The sequence below is a fragment of the Dama dama genome, chromosome 11 (genome assembly GCF_033118175.1).
Source record: "Dama dama isolate Ldn47 chromosome 11, ASM3311817v1, whole genome shotgun sequence".
Lineage (NCBI taxonomy): Eukaryota > Metazoa > Chordata > Mammalia > Artiodactyla > Cervidae > Dama > Dama dama.
The window spans coordinates 78,359,375-78,381,708 of record NC_083691.1 but is presented as its reverse complement, the minus strand read 5'-3'; the positions used below and the strand labels follow the sequence as shown (position 1 = coordinate 78,381,708).

Below are 22,334 nucleotides of genomic sequence, written 5' to 3'. Positions count from 1 at the left end.
TGCGAGCCGGTGGGGGCTGGGACGGCTGGCGGGGGTGGGGGGCAGGGGGTGGCGCTGAGGGATGGAGTTCTCCCTTTCTTCCCCGAGCTGAGCTGCAGCCCTTGCGGGGGGTGTGCTGTGAACTAGAAGCATGGCGGTGTCCTCCTGGCTTGTCTGTGCTCTCTGCCGGTTCCACTGTGAGGCCCTTGGGGGCTTCTGAGAAGCCTGTGGAGGGGAGAGTAAAGGGGTAAAGGGATGAAGAGAGTAAAGGCGTGAAGTTTCTCAACCACTTCAGATTCTGCTGGAGAAGGGCATGACCCACACCTATAGCCCAGAGACCATCATTCCCCTGCAGTTTCTCCAGGCTGAAGTTTCAGCTCCCAAGTCTTGGCTCCCCCAATGCCAAAGGTCTGACTCATTATAATGGAGGTTTAAACCCATGCTTATGCTGCCCTCCGTCCCTGCGCCACCCCACAGCCCCTCTGAGAGGCGGCTGCTGTCATCCTTGATTCACAAAGCGGCAAATGCAGGCCAAGGTCGGGTGGCCTGCCCCAAGTCCCATGACCAGTCAACAGCAGAGCAAGATTGGAACCCAGGCCTGTCTGGGTTCCCCTCGCTGCCCCCCCGGCTGTGAGTGAGGCCATTTGCTTGGTTCTGCACCATCAGAGCCTAAACCACACGCGTCACTGCTGCCCTGTGTTTACTTGCCTGGCGCCCTGGCCCCTGGCTGGCCCTGCTGGGTTTCGGAATCGTGGATGAGAGCTTCCCGCAGCTACTCCTCTGGTTCTGCCCCCTCTCTCTGTTCCAGGAGGCAGGATCCCCCGAGTTCTCAGTTCCAGGATGGGCAGGCAGATGGCACCCAAGAATCGAGCAGATCTGTCCGAAGTGACAATGAGAGTCTTCCCCTCATTGCTCTCCAGTGGGCAGGCATGGGCCGCTGCAGCCACCGTGTTCCCGGAGTCCAGAGATGTGTGGCTTCCGGCCCGTCCACGCCTTTCCTCCATCCCTGGTCTGTTTCAGTCCCTACATTCGGCCGCAGATGGGGGCAGGGTGACTGGGACACTTTTATTTTGTCTTTGCTGAGAAGTGTCTCTGGGGGCTGAGGTTGTTTGGAAGAAAGCAGTGAAAAATGATCTGGCCACGCTTCAGATTGGGTTTTGGCCCTTTCTGACCTGTTCTGGGGAGGGGAGGGATGGGCTTTCTGCCAGAGATTCAGCTCTCTCAGAGGTGGCTGGGCCCCCTAGCCCACCAGCAGCACCACCAGATGCGGGCCTGTATGTAAGTGTGTGTGTGCACACATCTCTTTGCACATGTACTCCTGTCTGTGCATATGTGTGCATACATGCGTGTGTGTGTGTATGTGGTAACATGTATGCCTGGATCTGAGACCATGTACTTGCTCATGTGTGTGTTTGTGTGTGTGTGTGTATGTCTGTGCACACGTGTTTACCTGCATGCTTGTGTCTGTGCATGTGTGTGCCTATATACACCGTGCGTTTGTGTGTGTCAGTGTGTTTGCACACGAGTGTTCTCTCCAGATGAATGGCACAATGTGTACCAGGCGCTCGGCGGCTGAGGAGAGAGTCTTAGGTCTTGACTCGGGTTTCCAAATGGTCCCATGTGGGAACTCTTCCCCCTCCTTTGTGGCTGTTGAGATCTCCACCCCCAGAGACAAGAGAACTTTGGTCTTTGGAACCCAGATTCCTCGCTGCCTGGGGAGGGCGAAAAGCTACTTCCCAAAGGCAAACAGGATCCATGTTGTGCTGCGGAGCCTGGAGCCAGCAAGACCTTGTTTAATTCTGAAGGAATGTGTGCGGTTGCCGCCCAGCGGAGCAGGCCGCGCGGCCTGACTCGGAGAGTGGAGCCTGGGCCACGGTGGCTGCCTTTGGAGGAGGCCAGGGACACACCTTCTGGGGACAGACGGTCACACAGTCTTGTGCGGCTGGGGTGCACTAGGGCTGAGAGAGGCTTGCAGAACTTGGGGGGGGGGAATTGCATAGGATACAGGGAGGGGGCAGAGGAGTGGCCCCTGGAGACTGTGGTCATCAGGGCAGGCTACTTAGGATGGGGGTTTAGCTGGGCCCTGAAGGGTGGGGAAGACTCAGAAAGAGGCCCTTCAGGAGGAGGGGAGGGCTTTGTGAAAGATGCAGAGCTGGAAAAAGGCAAGGCCTTCACGGAGTGACAGCACTGACACTGTTTCCGGGGTGGGGGTGGGGGTTTGGGAAGAGGGAAGAGGGAGTACTCCTGTCCACAGAGCGCTTTGAACGCCAGCTGGAGTTCATCCTAAGGCCATGGGGATCTAGTGAAGATTCCTGAGGGGGGAGTGGCCAGATGATCAGGCCACACGCTAAGTGGGGGTGGAGGCTGTGAGCAGAGGAGAAAAGAGGTGGGGATGTTTGGAGTGAGGAAGCCTGGGGTCATGGGTGGGGTCAGACGTGGAAGAACTAAATCCACTTTACATTTTCTGACCCTCAGACACTCTTCAGATCTTGTTTCTGCGATTGGATTCCCCTGACCCGAGAATACTGTCAGCCGCGGACAGCGTCTCTCCACAGGCCAGCTCCTCCCCAACAGGCCAGTGGGTCTGGGAGCCGGACGCCAGGCCCTGACCCCTCCCAGGCCCCAGCCCTACCTTCACCACCTGCCCACTGTGGCCCTGACCCCTGCAGTCGGCCTCTGGGTGGGTCTCAACCACCTACACCCAAGAGTGGCATCTGTCACGGGGACAGGCGTCACCCCAGGGCGGGCGGAGGCAGGAGACCAAGGGAGACCTTGGGCATGGACGAGGCCAAGGGAATGTCAGTGTGGCCCAGGCCAGGTGTGGACCTGAGGGTGAGCTCCATCCAGTCTTTACAGGGGGTGTGTGACGCCGGCCAACCCAGGTTTGCGGGTGTGCAACAGTCTGAGTGCACACAGCCTGGCCTGCATGAGCCCGGGGTCTAGCACCTAGCGGGTGCCTCTGTTTGTTGAGTGAATAAATGTGAATGTAGGCTCCGTGCAGACCCTTGGGGCAGATAGAATTCCAGAATCAGCAACTAAAGCTGTCCTCAGCAGAGGTCTGCATCAACCAGGGTAGGGCTGCCTGGCCTCCTCAGTGGGTGGACACTGGCTCAACTGTCCCTAACCGCCCCCCATCCACGCAGGGCAGGCTTGGTGGTACATCGTCGGGCTGGGGCCATGACACCACCCTGTTCCTCCCTGCTGTTCCCTAGAGGAGGAATACAGCCTTCTTCAGCCATTCTGAGCCTCCTGCTTCCTGTAAATTATGAAGTAAAGCATCGAGAACATCCTGGACACCACCCTGGCCTGGAGGTGGGGGGAATGCCTGTCCTTGGGAAGGTCCCGGGGCGATGGGGGCAGGAGTCCACTCTCTCCCTGATCTGGTTGAGCAGACCCGGGCTTCCCTTCTGGAGATGAAGATGATTTCAGCCTTCAAGAGGCAGAGTGGTGAGCTGGTTTGAATTTTTCCAAGCTGGGAAAGTGAACCTTTCTGGCAGGTGTGGTGATGGGATCCCTGTGTGTGCAGGCGCCTCAGGGTCCTAGACTCCCGGGCCCTGGCCTACCGTGTGGGTCAGACTCTGAGGCTCCTAGGCCAGGCTCCCCTGGGCCCCTGGTCTGCCCAGCCTTTGGTGCCCACCCATCTGTAAAGGGGTCTCCGGGGCCAGGTGTTCATTCCTGGAGGTGTCCTGGTGGCCCCGGGGGAGATGGAGGCGGCATTGGTGTTTGACAGGAGCAGTTAGTGTGTTATCAGGCCCAGCCCCGCCCAAGTTATGCGGGCAGGTCTGAGCAGGCAGGAGGTGCTGTGGGGAGGAGTGCGGAGGCTGCCCACCGTGCTTCCTGCTTCTCTCTTTCCCTGTCCCCTTCTCAGCCTCAGCTCTGATCCCTTGCCCCTCTGCCTCTCCCTCCCGGAGCTGGAGTGTATAGCCCTCGTCTGGTTTCTCAGGTTCCAGCTGCTGTGGGGCTTCATGGGTCCTGCTACATAGGCAGCTCGGGCTTCTGCAAAGCTCATCATCTGGCTGGTTGTAGAGTCTCCTTAAATCCACTCTGAGCTGCCTGCTCCATCATCCCCTTGGCACACCGAGGAGCGCCTTCCTGCCTGTGATGTTCTAACCCTGAGAGTCTACGCAATGCTAGGCTCTCTTGTGTTGCAGTCTGAAGCAAAAGGAAAAATTAGTAATGCCGAGTCTGTCTTTACTGAAAAATCTGGTATTTCATTTATCCATCATGGATATTTTGCATTAGTTTTAGTTTTTCAAAGTGTTGCATTAAGGGACTTCCCTGGTGGTCCAGAGGCTACAACTCTGAGCTCCCAATCCGGGGCCCTGTGTTCAATCCCTGGTCAGGGAGCTAGATCCCACAGGCCACAACTAAGACCCAGTTCAGCCAAGTAAATAAAAGTACTGCATTAAAATATGAATTGTCTTTCCTACTGAGTATTTTGGTGTCCCTAAAATCTGGCACCTGAGGTGAATGCAAAGAGACGGGATTCCGTGGTCTGGGCCCTGGAATATACTAGGTTTGAAAATTGACCTCTTCCTTTCCAGGAGTAGCTTGTGAAGTCTGGAGGGTGTGGGTGTATGTGAAGAGGTGAGGGACGGAGGGAGAGAAAGATGACAGATTCAGAGTTTCTGCTAATGTTTCCATGGTGCTGAGGAGCAGGGCCTCGGGGAGGGGACCCAGCCCAGGGTTTCACTGAGCAGGACGGTGGGTCTTTGTAGTGGAAAGAGTATCAGGGAGCAGAGTTGGGATGGAGGGGGAAAAATCATCTGTGAAACAAAGTGAAAAGAATTCATTTCTATAAAGGCAGGCAGGTTTGAGGGGAAGAGACTGGGAAATGTAAAAGCTGGAAGGTGTTTACAGAGCCACAGGGGGTCATTAAGCCCCCCATCACCCCACCTTCAGTGGGGTTTGCTCCACACACACTTGCCTTGTGCGGGTGGGTTTTTGGCAGGGGAGTGAAGGAAAGGGTGGATTCCAGGGTTTGAGCCTGTCCATATGGAAGTGGTGGGGCTGAGAATGTGGGGGCAGGGACGCTCTTTGCCCACTGAACTGTTCAGCAGAAGCCAGTGCTGAGAGGTGAAGCAGGGTAGGGCAAGTGTGAATGACAGGATTTGGGCTGGTTCTCCTGGAATTACCAAGGGCAGGCACCTTGGCGTGAGCATCTACGTCTTGTCAGTTTGAGGACTGCCAGGCCCCTGGCTTGTTGCCCGATTTGAGACCTCTGAACATTTCTCCTTTTCCAGAGGGTCGACGGGAGTGAGCGGAGGAGTCACAGGCTGTGGTGAAGGGCCAGGGCAGCTGGCCTGGGGCCTTGGATGGGAATGTGTGCTCTGGAGCAGCCATTCCTGCCTCCTTGGGACCAGAGTATGCTGGACCCAGCCTGCATCCTCAGCTCATAGCACTACCTGGGCTGCACATGCTCACACAAACACACACACACACACACTGCCAGGATTCTAGGGCTGATGTATGTGTGTGTGAAGAGCGTCAAGGGTGCCTGACCTCTGCAGTCAGCTCCCTTGACTTGGGCTGTTAGTCCCTTCTCCATCTTGGAAGGGGGTGGAGTCTCTCCTTGGAGAGGGTCAGGGAGCTGAGAATCACCCAGTTCCCAGCACACTAGCTACATAGAGGTCGCCTGTGATGATCCTACAAAGGCTGAAGGTGGGTCAGTAGTGGGGAATTGTGGGGGCCTGACTCCCATCCCCTCTGGCTGGGATCTGTGGCTACATTCACCTAAGAAAGCAACCTTACCCTGAAGTCTCCACCCTCCCCCTCCACGTGGGAGCTCCTTCCTGGCTCAGCAGGGGTGGGGAGAGGACCCCCTTTCTCCTTCCACGCTGTAACCACCCTACTTGTTGGGCTTGAGCCACAAGGGCCTGCCTCCTGCAGGAGGCAAGTTTAGGCACATGTGACCTCTCTGGTCCACAAGCTCACCATCTCTTGTTTATTCTGGTGTTTCCCTGAGTGTAGAACTCATGCTAATTGTAGGAAGCATGGAAAATTGAGAAAGCATAAAGCAGGACATCTCAGTGGTGTAGACCCGGGTCTTGGAGAGCCAAACCTCTGCCCACGTGAACACCACCACGTCTGAGTATCTGCTAGTTCTGGGTGCCCTTCACTTGCAACAGCACTTTCCTGTTTTTGTCACATTCGATCTTGTCACACAGCTTTGTGAAGGGCCGTCAGCAGTCACCGTTTCCTTCTTTTTTTAGCTGGGAATTTGAAGCAGAAAAGCGAGACTTGTCCCCATGTGTACCCTGCCTCATCCCACCTGGGCCTCCTGAACATGCTGTCCCGCCAGCTTCTTGAACTGGCTCATAAGCCTGAGCTGGGGGCTGTGGGCCCCTCTCCATGGTGGGCACCCTTTCCAGCCCCCTCCTGCTTGCAGCCTTCCCTGTGGGGCTGGCTTTGAGCCCCACCCGCCTCCCTGGGGGACGATATGTAGTTAAGGTTCAGGGGGGAGGTGGAGTGGGGAGGCAGAGGGAAGGGCAGATTGCAACCGCGTGCCTCTTGGAAACCACATCAAATGATGCAGCTAGGAATTAATAAATAAATTTGGGAGACAAGTCAATTACCCTCCCTCGGTGCCCCTGTCCCTGGGGGCAGAACAACGGCATGTGGTTCCCAGCCCGAGCACGCCTTCCCGGGAGCAGGCCCAGCCAGCGCTGCAGCTGGCTTCTGTCAGATTAGCTGGGCGAGATGTGACAGGCCTCTGTCCTCTGGGGAAATGGCTCCCTTCCTGGGAGGTGGTGAGGACATTCCCAGGTTGCTCTGTTCCTGCCTTCTCCCCATGCCCCTCCCTGCCTCCCTGACTCCTAGGCGTCCAGGCCCGTTCCCCTCCCCACCCGCCCCCCGCCCAGTCTCCTGCTCAGTTAGTTGCAGGCCCCAAGTTCCACCATGATTGCTGATCACCACGATGCCTTCAGAAGTTGCCCGTGAAATACATTTACTGAGGGAGGCCCACCTTGTTAATATCTTCTGACACATTGTGTGTGTGCTAAGTTGCTTTAGTCGTGTCTGACTCTTTGCAACCCTATAGACTATAGCCTGCCAGGCTCCTCTGTCCATGGGATTCTGCAGGCAAGCAGTGGGCTGCCGTGCGCTCGTGCGCTCCTCCAGGGGGGTCTTCCTGACCCCTGGATCTTCTCTTACATCTCCTGCATTGGCAGGCAGGTTCTTTACCACTGGCGCCACCTGGGAAGCCCCATTAGCACCACAGTTATTATTTTAAACATCAGACTTAACTACTTGTTGCCTTAGAAAACATTTATTTACTCAGCAAATAGTTTTAGATGTTGCTTTGTGGCAGATTTTTTTCCTAGTCGTGGAGAAACAGAGAAAAGAGACATATCCTCATCCTCTAACAACTAACAGTCCTGTGGGGAAGTCAGACATAGCAGACAATAACTGTGCAGGAAACTTTGGGAAGAAAAGTGGGGGTTATCTAGCCCAGGGGGCTCCTCAGTAGGTGATGCCCACCCAGGCTGGATCCGGAGGCCTGAGTTGTCATTGAGATGTGGGTGGGTGGAGGGGCGGTTGGGGACGGGAACTGCTGTTCCAGATGAGGGAACAGCATTTGCAAAGTCTGAAGGAGGAGAGGATCTTGAGCTGGATCACAGGATGGGAGGGGAGCACGGGTAAGAGGAGCGGCAGGGGCTGGCTCGTGTGCAGCCTTGAGCTATGTATATGTATCTGAGTTGCATGAAAGAGGGGGGTGTCGGATAAACTTCCTTCCTCAAGTCTTTTTAAAGTGATTAGATTATGGATTCTTATTAACTTTATGTGTGTATTGGGTGAGTGGGGTGTTGTTTTTCTATTTAGAAATAACTCAACTCCTTAGAATCCAGCAGACTACAAAGAGAAAGCAGTGGTCTTCAACATCTAAGGGCAGCAGCATGGAAAAACGAGTCTCTCCTCTGACTTTTGTTGCCACTGAATTTTCTGTGGTTGCATTAAGTAGGCATGTTCTTTAGATCAACGATCCTCAAGTTTCAGTGTGCATGTGGCATTTGGGATCTGTCCTGGAGATTCTGAGTCACTGGGGTCCAGCAAAGTGCATTTATAAGAGGCTTCCATGGTAAATCAGATTCAGTACAGAGACCATGCTTTGAAAAGCACATTTAGGAATTTTCTTGCAATTCAGTAAGCCGACACCAGATGGCAGTAGTGCTTTGTAATGAATTTAAGCAGAGACCTCCCCACCAGCCCCCAACAAGGTTGCTGGAGACACAGTTCTTTATTGCAAGAAGGCATAGAAAATAATTATTTTAGATAAGCTCTAAAATTATTGGTAATGAAATATAAAATTTCAGAGCTTAAATTTATATTTACCCTTCAAACATTAGAGTTGAACTGTTGAATAACGTGTGACTTTTGAGCACCTGAAATGTTAGTCTGAACTCAGATGTGCTGATAGAGTAATAGACACATTGAATTTCAAAGACTAAAAAAAAAAAAAAGGAATGTAAAATACCTAGCTAATAATCTTTGTCATGATTTCATAATGAGATTATAATATTTTGGATTAAATAAAAATTTAATTATTAAAATTAATTCCCTCATTTCTTTTTACTTTTAAAAGATACTACAAAGTGTGAGATTACATACATGGCTCATATTTTATTTCTGTTGGACAGCAGTATGTGAGGAATCCCCAAAATTAATTTCTTTATTTTGAAAATGAGGGAATTAAGGCTAAAGTTTAATGGAAAAGTTCCAGACTTGAAGTCAAAAGACCTCCACTTAAGTTCTAGAGTAAATACTCACTGCATGCCCTTGGGCATGTCATGTACCTTCACTTAGCCTCTGTTTCATCATCTGTAAAGAAAGCATAATTATACCAATCCGACTCACTTAAAAGACCTATGCAATGATGAGGCTGAAGGAGCTTGTGTAAAGTCTAAAGCATCACAAAGAGATCAAATTACAATTGCTGTGGTTACAGATAACCACTAAAACTCAGGTCCTGTAGTTTCACAGTTCTTGAAAGCACTCCTAGCATGAAGGTCAATGGATTGGGCACTTCCAGACTCTTAGGAGTCTACAACTGAGTGCAGGAGTTACTCTAGACACTTAGGAAATGTAAAATGACAAAAGAATGGTGACTCAAGTAAGCAACGGGAAACGCCGCCAGGCACATAGGGTTAATAGTGAATCTTTTTTTGTTTTTTTAATTTGCATTTATTGAGCTGGACAATAGGACTGAAAAGTTGGAGTGGGGAAGAGACAGTACTAAAAAACATTTTGTCTCTGTTTGCAAAGAGGTTTATCATCCGAGGGGGCAGAAAGGAGACACGAATGATACACCAGCCTCAGAACTTCTCAATGGAACATTGGCATTAGAAATGAATTCCTTCCCAACTCTACCCTTTTCTTTTCTTCCTTATTATATAGCATCTGGATTCTTTGGGGAGTTGGCAATTAGCCCAGCTAAAATTTTCCAACCTCCTTTGATGCTAGGGGTAGCCACATAAGCAGTGTTGAACAATGAGATAGAAGCAACGTATAGTTAAAGTGGAAAGGGGCTCCTTAAAGAGTTCTTGACCCTCGCTCTTGCCTGGAGGGTAGGGGTAATGGTGGTGACTCCAGCAACCACTTTGTGATCAGGAATGTAGAAGTCATACTCTAGTCACAGAGGAGAAAGCTGGAATGAGCCTGGGACCTGGACACCACAGTGGGGATGCTAGACTGTCCTGAATTTCCAATCTTTTATCTCCTCATTATCTGAGGGAAAAATGAGTCCTATTTTGTTTCAGCCACTGTTAATTTGGGTTTTCTGTTCTATGCAGCCAACCCAATGCCTGAACGACACAAAGCATATTAGTGGAAATGTCAGGTCTCTTGAGTGTTGTGTGTCTGTGGCAAGGAAACTCTCGGGGATTTTGTTAGGGCCAGAGAGTCACATGAGATGGCTAGGGCCACTCTTAAGCACTAACCCTGCAGGACAGGTGGTGGTGAAGTGTCTATGTCCTTCTCAGAAGAATGTGGACAGTAATAGCTTGAAGAATCTCAAAGAAGGAGAAAACAGGAATGCCACAGGGAGCAACATTTAAGAGAAATGGAATTTAGATATATACCTTACTTCTTATCTTCTCTGCAAATGGGTCTAGGTGATGTAAGGGGGGAAAGTAATTGGCAAAATATATTGAGTTTGAACTGATTTCTTTAAAAAAAAAATTGGTTTTTTTTTTTTTTTGGTAAAAACATAGTACAAAAGCAGATTTCTTTTAAATTTTACTCTTTCAGTCATATTTTCCTGCAGCTTTCACCTCAGAACTTGAGCCATCAGACACTGCCATAGGGAAGGTCATCTTTGGGGCCCAAACTGGCTTTCTTGACCTCATTATTGAGACAATGGTGTGGAAATCCAGGCTTTGTGGAAGTAGAGGGATGGCTAACAGATCCTCCTTTAGCATATTCAGGTTGGGCTTGGTGGATCAGATAACAGAGTTTCTCTCTCCCCAGGTGGGGAAGGCTCAGGTGAGGACAAAGAGGAAGTAGAGGGCCACTCCTTCCAAGCCCAGGGATTATGGAGGAAGTTTTGTCAGAGTGAGGTGGGGGGTGAGAGGCGTGCTCTGATTTCTTCTCCTCTGGCCCAGCTCTGGTCTGGCTGAGGGGATGCTCAGGGTGGAGGGGCGTTACTCTGCCTCCTGAGGGGTTAGAGGAGGTCTGCCCCCTGCACCAAGCTGTGGGTGGCCACATCAGGTTAAATGTGGAGGCCCAGTGTGGTTAGGCAGAGGGACAGCCTGAGGGCAACTTTATCCAGCTGCCCTGGCATCTGTGCTGGGTGGATGGGCTCTGGACTGTCCCTGTGAGCCCAAGTGAGGTGAAGTCGCTCAGTCGTGTCCGACTCTTTGTGACCCCATGGACTGTAGCCTACCAGGTTCCTCCATCCATGGGGTTTTCCAGGCAAGAGTACTGGAGTGGGTTGCCATTTCCTTCTCCAGGAGTGTGAGCCCAAAGGAGGTTGGAAATTAGCTGAGAGTGTGATTGGGAGGATTACAAGAGGGGTTGTGGCAACAAGAGTAAAGTGTCCTATGGCTGAGGGTTCCAGGGCAGAGCACCTGTGCTGGCATTGGATAAGAGTCACAGACCTTAGGGGGATCATGGGTGAGGTGAGGACTCTGCCCAAGACAAAGAAAGCAGAGTAGGACTTTCTGGCCATGGACTTCAGCCAAGGGGGCCAGAGGTTATTACTTTGGAGGGTTTAAAGGAGGACGAGGCTTGTATCAGTCAGCCATGTGAGGCCTCAGTAACAAACAGCCTCACATCTCTTAACACACAGCAGTTTACTTTGCACTCATGTTGCTTGTTAGTGGCTGCGGGTGGCTGGTCTCTGCCCCACATGTCTTCTCTTTCTTTTTCTCACCCAACTTTGACTCTTAACGCATCTGCTTGGACATGGCACAGGCCATCCTCCCTCATGTGCCACTGGTCAAGGTGAGTCACATGGCAGCCGTATCAGTGGCGTGGGGAAGGATGGTCCTTCCATGGAAGTTGCTGCAATCCCACGGCCACGAGCGTGGGTGATTCATCCTCTTTCAGGAAGGGAGAGAGAGGAGTTGAGGATAAGAATAGACTCTACCACAGGACTAGGTTGCTTTTCCATCAACATGAGTTCCTATCAGCAGCAATCCCACAGTCGCTTCCCCTCGCCTTGATATACTGGGGAGAGCAATGGGAGCTGAAAGACTGAGAGTTTTCCTGCAGAGGCTGAGGGAACAGCTTGGGTCACAGATCTGGGCTCCGTCTGCAGGGCTGGACGAGCTGTGGGGTGAAGAATTTGTGAAGACCAGAGCCCTGGGGAGAAAAGCTGTGTGTCACTGGCTGACCCTGGTGTGAGTAACTCTTTGTCTTCATGCTACAGCGCTGAAGGTGCCGGACAGGGGGCTGCCCTCAGGCCCGGGGCTCTGTATCCCCTCGGCCTCGCCAGTCTCTGCCTCTGGTGAGCACACACACACTCACAGATGTCTCTCACTGCGGGAGATGTCCCCCCCACCCGAACCCCCCCAAGCTGTTAGGATCAACCTGTTCTTTACCTCAAACCTGTTTCTGAAAGGACTTTCCTGTTGCTGCTGTTTTTTCCTTTCCTTAATTACAGAATATCTTTATAACCTACTTTGAACAAACAGAACCTAGCAAAACAGTTATTAAAGAGCTATAAAATGGTTTCCTCACCCCTGCCTCCTTTTATTTCTTCCTCTTTCAGGTGGGTGGGGCTTGGTGGGATCGTGGTGGATGATTCTGGGTGAATGAGCTGTGAATTAGCGAGGTCATCTGACAAGGTGTGGCATGCATCCATCCTAGTCTAAAGGAGCTGGGACATCCCCCCCACCCCCACCCCCAACCCTTCTGGCACATTCTCACTCAGTCCTGTTTTGTTAATTTATAGGCTGCAGAATGTTCAGTTCTCAGGTGCTGGGGCCACCGGGCTGGGATGATGTTACAACAGGTGCAGGTGGCCACACTCAACGGATGTGAGGGGAGTGGGAAGGCCTCCTTCCACCATTTCACTCTCACCCTGCTTTCAAGGTGCCTGATCTCCCACTGGTAGAACCCTATACCTTCGGGCTGAGCATTGATTTGGGGAAGGTCCCACCCACATTAAGCAGAAAAGAGCTCAGTATAATGAGTCCCTTGTGACCACTAGAGCCTCCGGGGCTGCAGGAAGGCACTGGGGACTTTGGGAAGTGAGGACAGGTTCCTGGAGGGGGGACAGGGGCACAGAAAAATGAGGGGAGAGTCACTCAAGTGGGAGGCCAAGCCCACCATCCGCTGCTCTTGTCTCTAGTGGGCCTGGGCCACCCCCGACAGTTGCAAGAGAAAAGGGTGCAGTCGAGAATGGGCATGAGGATGAGTGCGCCTGGCTTGTGTCCCCAGGCAGATGGAGGCCAGGAATGGGAGCACACGGGGGACGGGCTGGGTCTCCTTGCTCCCAACTAGGCCCCCAAGAAAAAAAAAAACTGCCCTGTCCCCCTAGGGTGTCCTTATTGGGGGTTGGGTGCTCAGGGAGGAGGCCCTGATCCCAGGAACACTTCCTGCCCAGGCTGAGGCCTGTGTGGGGTGTGTGAGTTGGGGGTTGGGGGCGGGTGGTTGTTGAGGAGAGGAGCTCTTTCCCATTCTCAGTTTACCCCTTTCTCGGAACCCTCAGAGTGCAGAACCGAAAAAAGAGCTCCCCAGACCTGGAGACACCATATTGACCATCTCCTGTGGTTTTCATCAAGGTAGGCGCTGGACGCCCTCTGTTGTAGATTTTCCCTGAGCCCTGAGTGGCTGATAAACTCACTTACTCCAAGGAACTCATGACTGATAATGGTTAGAGGTGTGTGTGCCTTCTGAGGTGGATAAAAGAGGAAAAGACTCACCGGAAGCTGGACTGCCCATCCAGGGAGGAGAGGGAGATAATTTGAGGCCAGGAACCTTTCTGCTCACTCCTATCATGAAAGTAATATTCGTCAGCCCACCTTTTGGTAGAGTATGCTAGAATTTGCAAAGCCATTTCGCACAGGGTGCCTCATTCAATCCTCCCATCACGTGATTGAGGTGGACAAGGAGAGGATTATTAACATCATTTTTGCAGATGAAGACAGACTAGGGCCCAGAGGGCTCAGGGACGTATCCAGGGCTGCACAGCCAGATGGTGGCAGAGCTGGGGCAGCGAATTAGTAATTCCTTTCCCTCTAAGTGAGGTCCTTTTTGGGATGCTGGCCTGCAGGGTCTGGGCGCAGGGGTCCAGAAGGGGCAAAGTCCAGAGAGCTGCAGGTGGTGGACAAGGCCAGAAGGTTGCAAGCAGAGGTCCTGTCTCAGGATCCAAACTCATCTCTTTCTCGAAAGTTAGTTACCTCCCCAGAGCCTCGGTTTCCTCACTCATCAAGTGGGAATAACAACCCTTTTCTACTCTCCCAGCGGGGTTACTGTGAGTCTCCCAAATGAGATAAAGTGATTGAAGCCTAGTTGCAGACTGCAGAGGCTGCCCAAGGGCTCCATTCCAGGAAGCCGGGGCTGGACTCTTTCTGTGCTGTTCACACCCTTCCTTTGGGGGAGGCAGAGGATCAGAAATAGCCTTCAGTTTCTGTCCTCTCTGCCTCCCCCGGGATCGGGGCTGAATGTTTTCTTCTTGGAAAAACAAAAAAATCAAAGCAGTTGCAGACAAACCAACAGTTCATTTCTGCTTCCCCTGGGCTGCCCTCCTGCTCTTTGGGGCCAAGAGGAGAGGAAGTTGCTGGAGGTCTGGGCTCGGCTGGGGGCCTTTCAGAGTCCCCGCTGCCCTGCGAGGGCCACGGGGATAGGACTGGAAGGCATCTGTCATGTGTTCAGAGGCCAGTGCAGGCAGTGCTCTGAGGTGGGGGACCCTGAACTTCCTCGAGAGACGGAGCAGGGAGGAGAGGAGCCCAGCTCTTCCAGGCCTGGCTATCACGTCCTGCGAGCACCGGAACTGCCTGTACAAGTCAGACAAATGTAGCCTGCCCTCTAAACCAGAAATAATTATTCATTTCAACCGACATCTTTCTGGCCATTTGCAAGATGGAGTTCAGAATCCTGTGGGGCTTTTTTTTCCCCTTTAATGATCGGCAGATGAGTTTTCAGGGTGTGTTTATCTTTTTCTAGAAATAAGGAAAGCCTGGTTTGAGAGGAGAAACAGAACCTGTAGCCCACATATTGTGTGGCACAGCTGGGCGACCCCAGATGAGTAGGCCAGGGGCCGGCCCTCTGCCCTGAGGTGGTGGCTGCCGACGTGGCTTCCCATTCCAGACCCGGGATCTTCACCTGAGATGGATAGGTGGGCCCACCTGTGTCTCCTAAACCATGTCTGGGGAAAAGGGGACTTTACTTACAATGTCATAAAGGCAGCAGAAGAGGTTTGTTGAGAAAACTTAACCTATAGTTTGGATCGACGGTATATGGTCTTCTAAAGAGGCAGTCATACCCACAGCAATCTCAGACAATGTAAGATATGTGTCTGACGTTAATTTCCAATCCTTCCTCAAGGAGGGGTTGAGAAAGGAATGTTTCAGTCCATGTTCTGGCCCAGGTTTCAGGCAGTATCTTTCTTCTGCTCCTCCTCTAGTTCCAAATCATTTTCGGCTCCATGTGTTGCAGGCAAGCTGTTCCCTTTCCTCTTAGGTAGCCTAGGGAGTCTTAGTTTCTCTAATTTCCCAGGGTTAGACCTAGCATGCACCATCTAGGAGGCAGGGTTTGATAGCTCTATTTCTTTGCTGTTTGCTACAGCACAGGCTTGTCTGGAGACCGAAAGTGGTGGATGGGACTCTCAGCAAGTGCGCATCGTGCTAAAGAATCCGGCTGTATCATGAGCCTTTTTCCTGCCACTCCTGTGGTTGGTGTCATTCTACTGTCAGCCTTGGGTTTTGAAAGGATGGGAAAGGCACAATTTCTGATTATATCAAGGGGTTTTCCTCTCCTTTACAATAAAAATAGTTTCTAAACTAATTACCCTATGGCTATTCACTATCGTCTGTCTGTATACATACCCACCATGTGTTACTGCAACGTACTCACCCCAGAGCCCAGCATGCGGTGAAATTAGACACTACAGGCTTGTCTCCTAATGTGTGTTATAAGGGCTGGGTATAGGGTTTCCAGCAAGGATCCAGGAAGGCTGATCATGTAGTCAGGGGATTTTGTTTGAGTTTCAAAAAATCACTGCCCTCTGGCTGAATTTCTAGTGCTGTGAGGTGACTTCATGCATTGGCTGTGGGGTTTAGGTGTCAAGGTCCTAATCTCATCTTGGTGGTTGGCTTTAAATGACTCAGGTGGCATCTGCCCTTCCCCTACCCTCTCCTTTTCTCCATCTTCTTCTAGACAACCCTGGAGTTATCCTGCTTTTAAGTGAGCAAACCCAAGACCCTCCTCGGGGAAGACCCAAGTTCTGGGGATCACCATCCTAGGACCTGATGATTCTCTTAGGGCGCCCTTTGGCTTGTGTGAAGGGTCCAAGATCATAGAAGCAGGCCTCCCAACCCACCTCCCAGATTTCTTCTCACCCCTTCTAGGGACATTGACTGTATGCTGAAGGGCAAACAACAAAGATACAATCTTAAAAGCAGGCAGGAAAAAAAAAAAAAGCAGGCAGAGAGAAAAAGACACATTAGACTGGTGACTGGCTTCTCAAATGAAACAGTGGAAGCCAAAGGCAATAAAGTAGTGTCTTCAAAGCCCTGAAAGAGAATAACTACCACGTGGAAGTCTATGGGAGCACAGATAGCCTTCCAAAATAAAGAGGAAAAAATATACTTTTAGGTACTTCCCTGGTAATCCAGTGGCTAGAAATCCACCTTCCAATGCTAGAGACATGGGTTCGATCCCTGGTCGGGGAACTAAGATCCTCCATGTCACAGGGCAGCTAAGCCCATGTGCCATGACTACGGAGCCTGAGTGCCACAACTGGAGAAGCTCATGTGCTACAACGGGACCCAACACAGCCAAATAAATAAATGTTATATTATATACATGTATATATTTTTAGAAAACAATACTTGCTAAATCTCATCACCAACTGACCTGCACCAAAGGAAACACTGAAGGGTATTCTTCAGGCAGATGGAAAATAAACTCAAATGTAATCTGGGAGATGCAGGAAGGAAGGAAGGAAGAACAATAGAAAAATGTAAATATGTGTGTGAATGTAAATGAATATTGACTATATTTACAACAACAGTGATAACTTGTGGGATTTTTAATGTGTGGGGAATTAAAATGTCTGAAATAACATTTGATAATAGCATCTGCTCGAGGATGGTGGTAGAGTTAAAGCACTCTGAGGTCACTGCATTGTCCAGGAAGTGGTAGGAGTCCTTATTGGTATCAGTATTTGATTAGTCAAAGATAGATGTTGCAACCACAGAACATGAAAAAAGAAAAAAGAGGCAAACACTGCAAAATGTATTATTCTCAAAAGAGTGAGTCAAAATGGCACTATAAAAACACTGAATCAATCCAAAAGAAAGGACCATAGGACAGGCAGGATGAATATAAAGCAAATAAAATGAGTATAAGACAAACAAGATGGTAGATTACAACCCAATATGACAGTACTCCATTTAAAATGTGTAATTGTCAGAGCAAATAGCAAAACAAAGCACAACTATATCCTGCTTATAAGGTGAAGCTTTCAAATATACGTATACAGAAAGATTGGAAGAAAAATGATAATATATACAAAGAAAGGAGCGGTGTTGTTGTTTCCCAGGCAAGAATACTGGAGTGGGCTGCCATTTCCTTCTCCAGGGGATCTTCCTGACCCAGGGATTAAACCCACATCTCCTGCACTGGCAGGCAGATTCTTTACCATTGAGCCGCCAGGGATGCCCCATCAAATGAAATAGATTTTAAGGAAAAAAAAAAATTGCTAGAGTTACTGATACTTATAATAATACAAGGTTCAATTAACCAGGAAGCTAAAACAATGGTAAAGTTGTATGAATCTAATAATATTACCTCAAAGTAAACAAAGCAAAAATGATGGAACTAAAAGGAGAAATAGAAAATCCACAATCATATATGTGGAAGACTCCTTTAGTGAGAGGTGTATAAATCAAGCCCAGTATGGATACAGGAGATTTGAACAGTATCATTAACAGACTTGAATTGATGTACATAGAACACAGGTTCCAACAACTTCAAATATACAGTTTTTATAAGTGCAGATGGGACATTTACAAAAATGTCCTATGTGATATTGACCCTATGTGAGGCCATAACACATATCTCAACAAGTTTCCAAGAACTGAAATGAATATATTCACTGACTACATTGTAATTAAGCTTAAAACTAGCAACAGAAAAAACAATGAGAAAATCCTCAAATGTTTGCAAATTAAACAATATTTTTTCCATGTAACTGATGGTTCAGAAAGAAGGAATTACAATAAAAATTAGAAAGAATTTTGAACTGAATGGCAATAAACAGACTACATTGCAAAACGTAGGATGCAATTAAAGCCAGACTTAGAAGGAGATTCATAGCCTCAAATGCTTATATTAGAAAAGAAAGGTGGAAAATCAACTATTTAAATATCTAGCTCAAGAAGTTAGAAAAACTAAGCCCAAGACAAATTGAATCCAAAGAAAGTAGGATGACAGAAATAATGAAGGTATGAGCATAAACTAATGAAACTTAAGACAAGCAAAAAGTAGAAAGAACCCACAAAGTTGATCTTCTGAAAAGGCCAATAAAATTAACAAAACTTCTGGTCAAATTAATGAGAGAGAGAGAGAGAGAGAGAGAAACTAATTGATATCCACAGTGAGAAAGGAGACCTTAATACAGATTTTGCAGATTCTACAATAAGAGGCTTTGATGGACTTTGGGCATCAGGGCTCCTGTCCTGATTAACTGGCTCTGGTAGATCAGGGGATGGCCACCCAGCACCGGCTCCCCACACCTCTGCCACTTCCCTGACCTGCTTTAGGGGGCAGTCACCATCCAGTCACTCACCACTCTCATAGGACCCCAGGGCTCTCCCTGTGAGCAGGGGGAGGGAACCTTAACTTCAGGAAGGGTAGGAAACAAGCTTAAAAAAAGCACATTCCTTGGCAGGTTAAAAAACATTTTTTTTTTTTTCAAGTGTAAAGACTTAACCTTTGCTAGGAAATGGTTGCGGTATTTTCTTTAAATGAAAAGAGACCATTGTGAATCGAACTTTGGAAAATACACAACATCCTGGTGCTGTTCTCCAGGGCGGTCTCAGGCAGCCCTTGTCAGGCCGGCTCTGCCCTTCCTCCAGATGGTCTCTCCACACACAGTTGAAGGGGCCGGACCAGGGGACTGGTTCCTGGAAAGGTCACGAGAATGCTGAGCCCCTCTGCAGCAGGGGACCTCGGGCAGAAGGGGCTTCTTGTTTCCTGCGGTGGCCTCCATTCAGGACCAGCTCCACAATTTGTGGGCCCTGTGCAAAATGAAAATACCCTGGTTCCCAAACGAATAAAAATTTCAAGATGGCGACAGCAGAGCATTAAACCAAGTGTGAGGCCCTTCTGGGCATGGGCCCTTGTCTGTGAGGGAACCTTATGAGCACACAGGCCTGGTTGCCTCTGATTCTGGCAGATAATTTCACACTCATTCTGGGCACTCGAGTTTTGAAAAATTTCTCTCTTGGGCTATACCTCCAAGGCTAGACATGGACCCCAGAGGACACAGGACAGGATTCAGGGCTTCCTTTTGGGGTCCCCTCCCAGGATCACACATGCCACACAGCTGGCAACGATTTCCTGACCTGGCTTTTTGCTCAGATTTCTGCCTCGTCACATTTCATAGGCCAGGTTCCTCGATCATGAAAACACCTGGGGTTTAATCTGCGCTTGCTTGTAACCTGGGGGCCGGGGGTCATCAGAGAACGGAGAACAGCTGCATGGAGCAATGGGCTCCTGGAATTGTTTACAGGCCTCCGTAGAGGGCCTACTGTAAATAGGAAAGTACAAACACATGCCGACTTTGCAGCAAATGAAAGCCATCCGCTGCTTTTCCTGAACCCTAACACACAGCGGTTTGTGTTTATGCAGGAGTTACGGCCTTGTGTGCTTCTTGCTGCTCTCTGCTAAGCCGGGCCTAAGCATGTGTGCCCTTCAGGGTCTGGGAGGCCCACCATATTCTAGAGCCTCATTCCCAGAGTCAGCTTGACCTCCAAGCGCAGCGCTTCTTCAGAGCGTCTGTCCAAGAGGGCGGCCACCAACCACCTGCAGCTCTAGACTGCTTGAGATGCAGCTCGACTGAGCGGAGGGGTGTGAATCATGGAGAGACACACTGGACTTGGAAGGCTTAGCGCAGAAGAGTGCTCATTCATTATTCTCCACGTCAATTACATATTGAAAAGACAACCTTACTTCTATAGCAGATAAAGTAATTTGTTAATTTCTTGTTTCTTTTTCCTTTTCTAAGGTAGCAACTAGAGATTTTGAAATGATATCTGTGGCTTGCACCTGTGACTTGTGTCACACAAGTCTATTTCTATTGGCCAGCACTACTCTAAAGCGCCTCCTTGTTGTAACTCCATGTCCAAGCCTATGTAGATTTCACATACAGACACACACACAGACACACACACACACACCTGAACAACTGGCAGAACCTTGGAAGGAAAACCAGGCTCAGTGAGCTTGTGTAACTTGTCCCCAAATGCCACCTTCTCCAGGAAGACTGCAGGATGTCCCAGGGCCACCTCATACCAGCAACCCAAGGAGCTGGGTTTGGCCTTTGGTGAAGTCAGAATGTGGGTTCCAGAGTCGAGATGACCTGGATTCTAGGCCTAGTTCTACTGTTTACATGTGCTCTTGAATGAGTGTCATGCCTTGGTTTTCTCATGTAAAATGGGAATAATAACCCTCCAGTGTAGAATCAGGAAGGTGGGCTTGGTATCTATCTACCTCGCAGGCTTGTTGTGAAGACTGGTTAGGACGAGGGATACAAAGCCCTTAGTGAAGAGGCATTCGCGATACCAGGAGCCTGCTGTAGCCTCTGGGCCTGACCTGGCTTCTGGACTTTCCCAGCAGCCTCCGAGGAAGGAAGGGGCAGGTCTGAGGGCACCAAGTAAGTGTAGAAACTGTGATCTTGGAGAGACTCCAAGGTGAGTGCATGGACCTTATAGGAGCCAGGACACAACACCAGAGGCCGGAATCCCGGGAGGGTCCAGTCAGGATGCCAGATTGGAGGGCCTGGGACTGGCAGGGGTGGAGAGAGGCCGGATTGATGACAGGGAGCCAGGAGATGAATGAGTACTGGGAAGTTCTGCCCTCAGTTGTTTGAGCTCAAAGCATCTCCTTCCACTGGAGCCGAACTGATGGATATGACTAAGGGGATGGGCTCAAATCACGTTCCTACTCCTAAATGGGGTCGAGGTAGACAGATCTGGGGTGTCAAGCTCATTTTTTTCCTTGCAGTTTTGCTCCTCTAAGGCAACTGAATTAGGATAATGTTTGTTGATGAAAAGTGAAAGTTGCTCAGTCATGTCTGACTCTTTGCAACCCCATAGACTGTATAGTCCATGGAATTCTTCAGGCCAGAATATTGGAGTGGGTAGCCGTTCCCTTCTCCAGGGATCTTCCCAATCCAGAGATCAAACCCAGGTCTCCCACATTGCGGGCGGATTCTTTACCAGCTGAATCACAAGGGAATCCCTGAATGTCAATAGCTGAGCATGATAGACTTTAATTCTCCCTCATATCCATTGAACAGCGGTGTACCTGGCCAAGCAGGAGGCCCTTCTATGAGGTGATTCAAGGATCCATGCTCTTGGTATCAACGGCTCCCCACTCCTCTATGACTGTGGGGTTCTCTGCATCAAGCAGGCAGAAAGGGAAGAAGTAGAGAAGGCAGCTCTCTTAACCACCTTGCCCTGGATGTGATAGCTCATGTTCTTGCTGTGAGAACCAGTCATGGGGTCCCCCGGGATGCAAGAGAGGCTGGGAAATGATGACTCTGAATGGTGTGAGGGAGAGCTCTGGTTTGCAGCAGCATCTCTGCCGGCTCCCTCTGTCTGGGGGGAGGGGGCCGGGGCTCACTCAGCTACCTGACCTCCTGGCCCCCTACTCTTCCCCAAGCCATCTGCCAGTCACTATGGCCAGGCCAGTTTCTGGGAGGGGGGGGGGGTCCTGAAAAGGAACAGGGATCACACATGGACACTGGCTAGGGAACGACCCAGGAGGAGAAACTCCATCCTCACACCGTGGCCTCACACTCAGGCAGCCTCCTCCTCTCGAAGTCCCTCAAACCACACCAGGCTCTGGCCTTTAGAGACACGGGGTGCCATGACCAGGCCTGCAGCGTGGGTCTGAGGAGGGTCTGGGCAGATGTTTTCTGAGGCGCCTCCTGTCCTGGCCAAAGGAAGATGGGAGAGGTCTCACAGGGATCCCCCGGGGTTTTCTGGGCTGCTCTCCCTGGATGCACTGGTAAAACCCCAAGTCCTTGGTGGTCAAGACCAGATCAAGGGGGAGAGGTGTGGATAAGATGGAGGGCGGAGATGATTTATCATCTGACCTAGGCCTGGTGTCTCCAATCAGGGCTTCTTACATGCCTGCTGGCTCCTGGGGAGGACACGAAGGATAACAAGGCTGGCTGGGCTTCAAGTTGCTCATGATTTTAAGCATAGGATGACCAGATATCAGAACTTTTGTCTGATGCAGAGTATGTGTCAGGCCCCTCAAAGAGTGGAAAATGGTGAAGGCCAGAGGGGATCGATCTAGTGAGCAGGTCAGGCCTTCCCTTTGGGGCAATCAGGGAAGGTTTCTTCCTGGAGGCTGAGGCTTGAAGGATAGGTAAGGAGGAAGCCCCCTGGGATTCCCAAAAGTATTCCCATGTGTGTGGTGCTTTGTCATTTCAAAAGCCAGCTAGGCAGGCAAGGCAG

At 50.2% G+C, this 22,334-nt stretch overlaps 2 long non-coding RNA genes across 3 annotated transcripts in view; both read left to right on the top strand.

The window, feature by feature from the left end:
- The window catches only part of LOC133064960 (uncharacterized), a 166,289-nt gene that overhangs the window by 36,193 nt on the left and 107,762 nt on the right, over positions 1-22,334 (top strand). The window lies entirely within an intron of this gene.
- On the top strand, positions 1,606-3,481 carry LOC133064961 (uncharacterized). 2 transcript variants are annotated; one of them, XR_009694788.1, is made up of 3 exons: positions 1,606-1,854; positions 2,455-2,659; positions 3,192-3,481. It is a non-coding gene; the product is annotated as an uncharacterized LOC133064961 (long non-coding RNA). The 2 variants fall into 2 exon arrangements; XR_009694787.1 differs by having other exon boundaries at positions 1,606-1,915.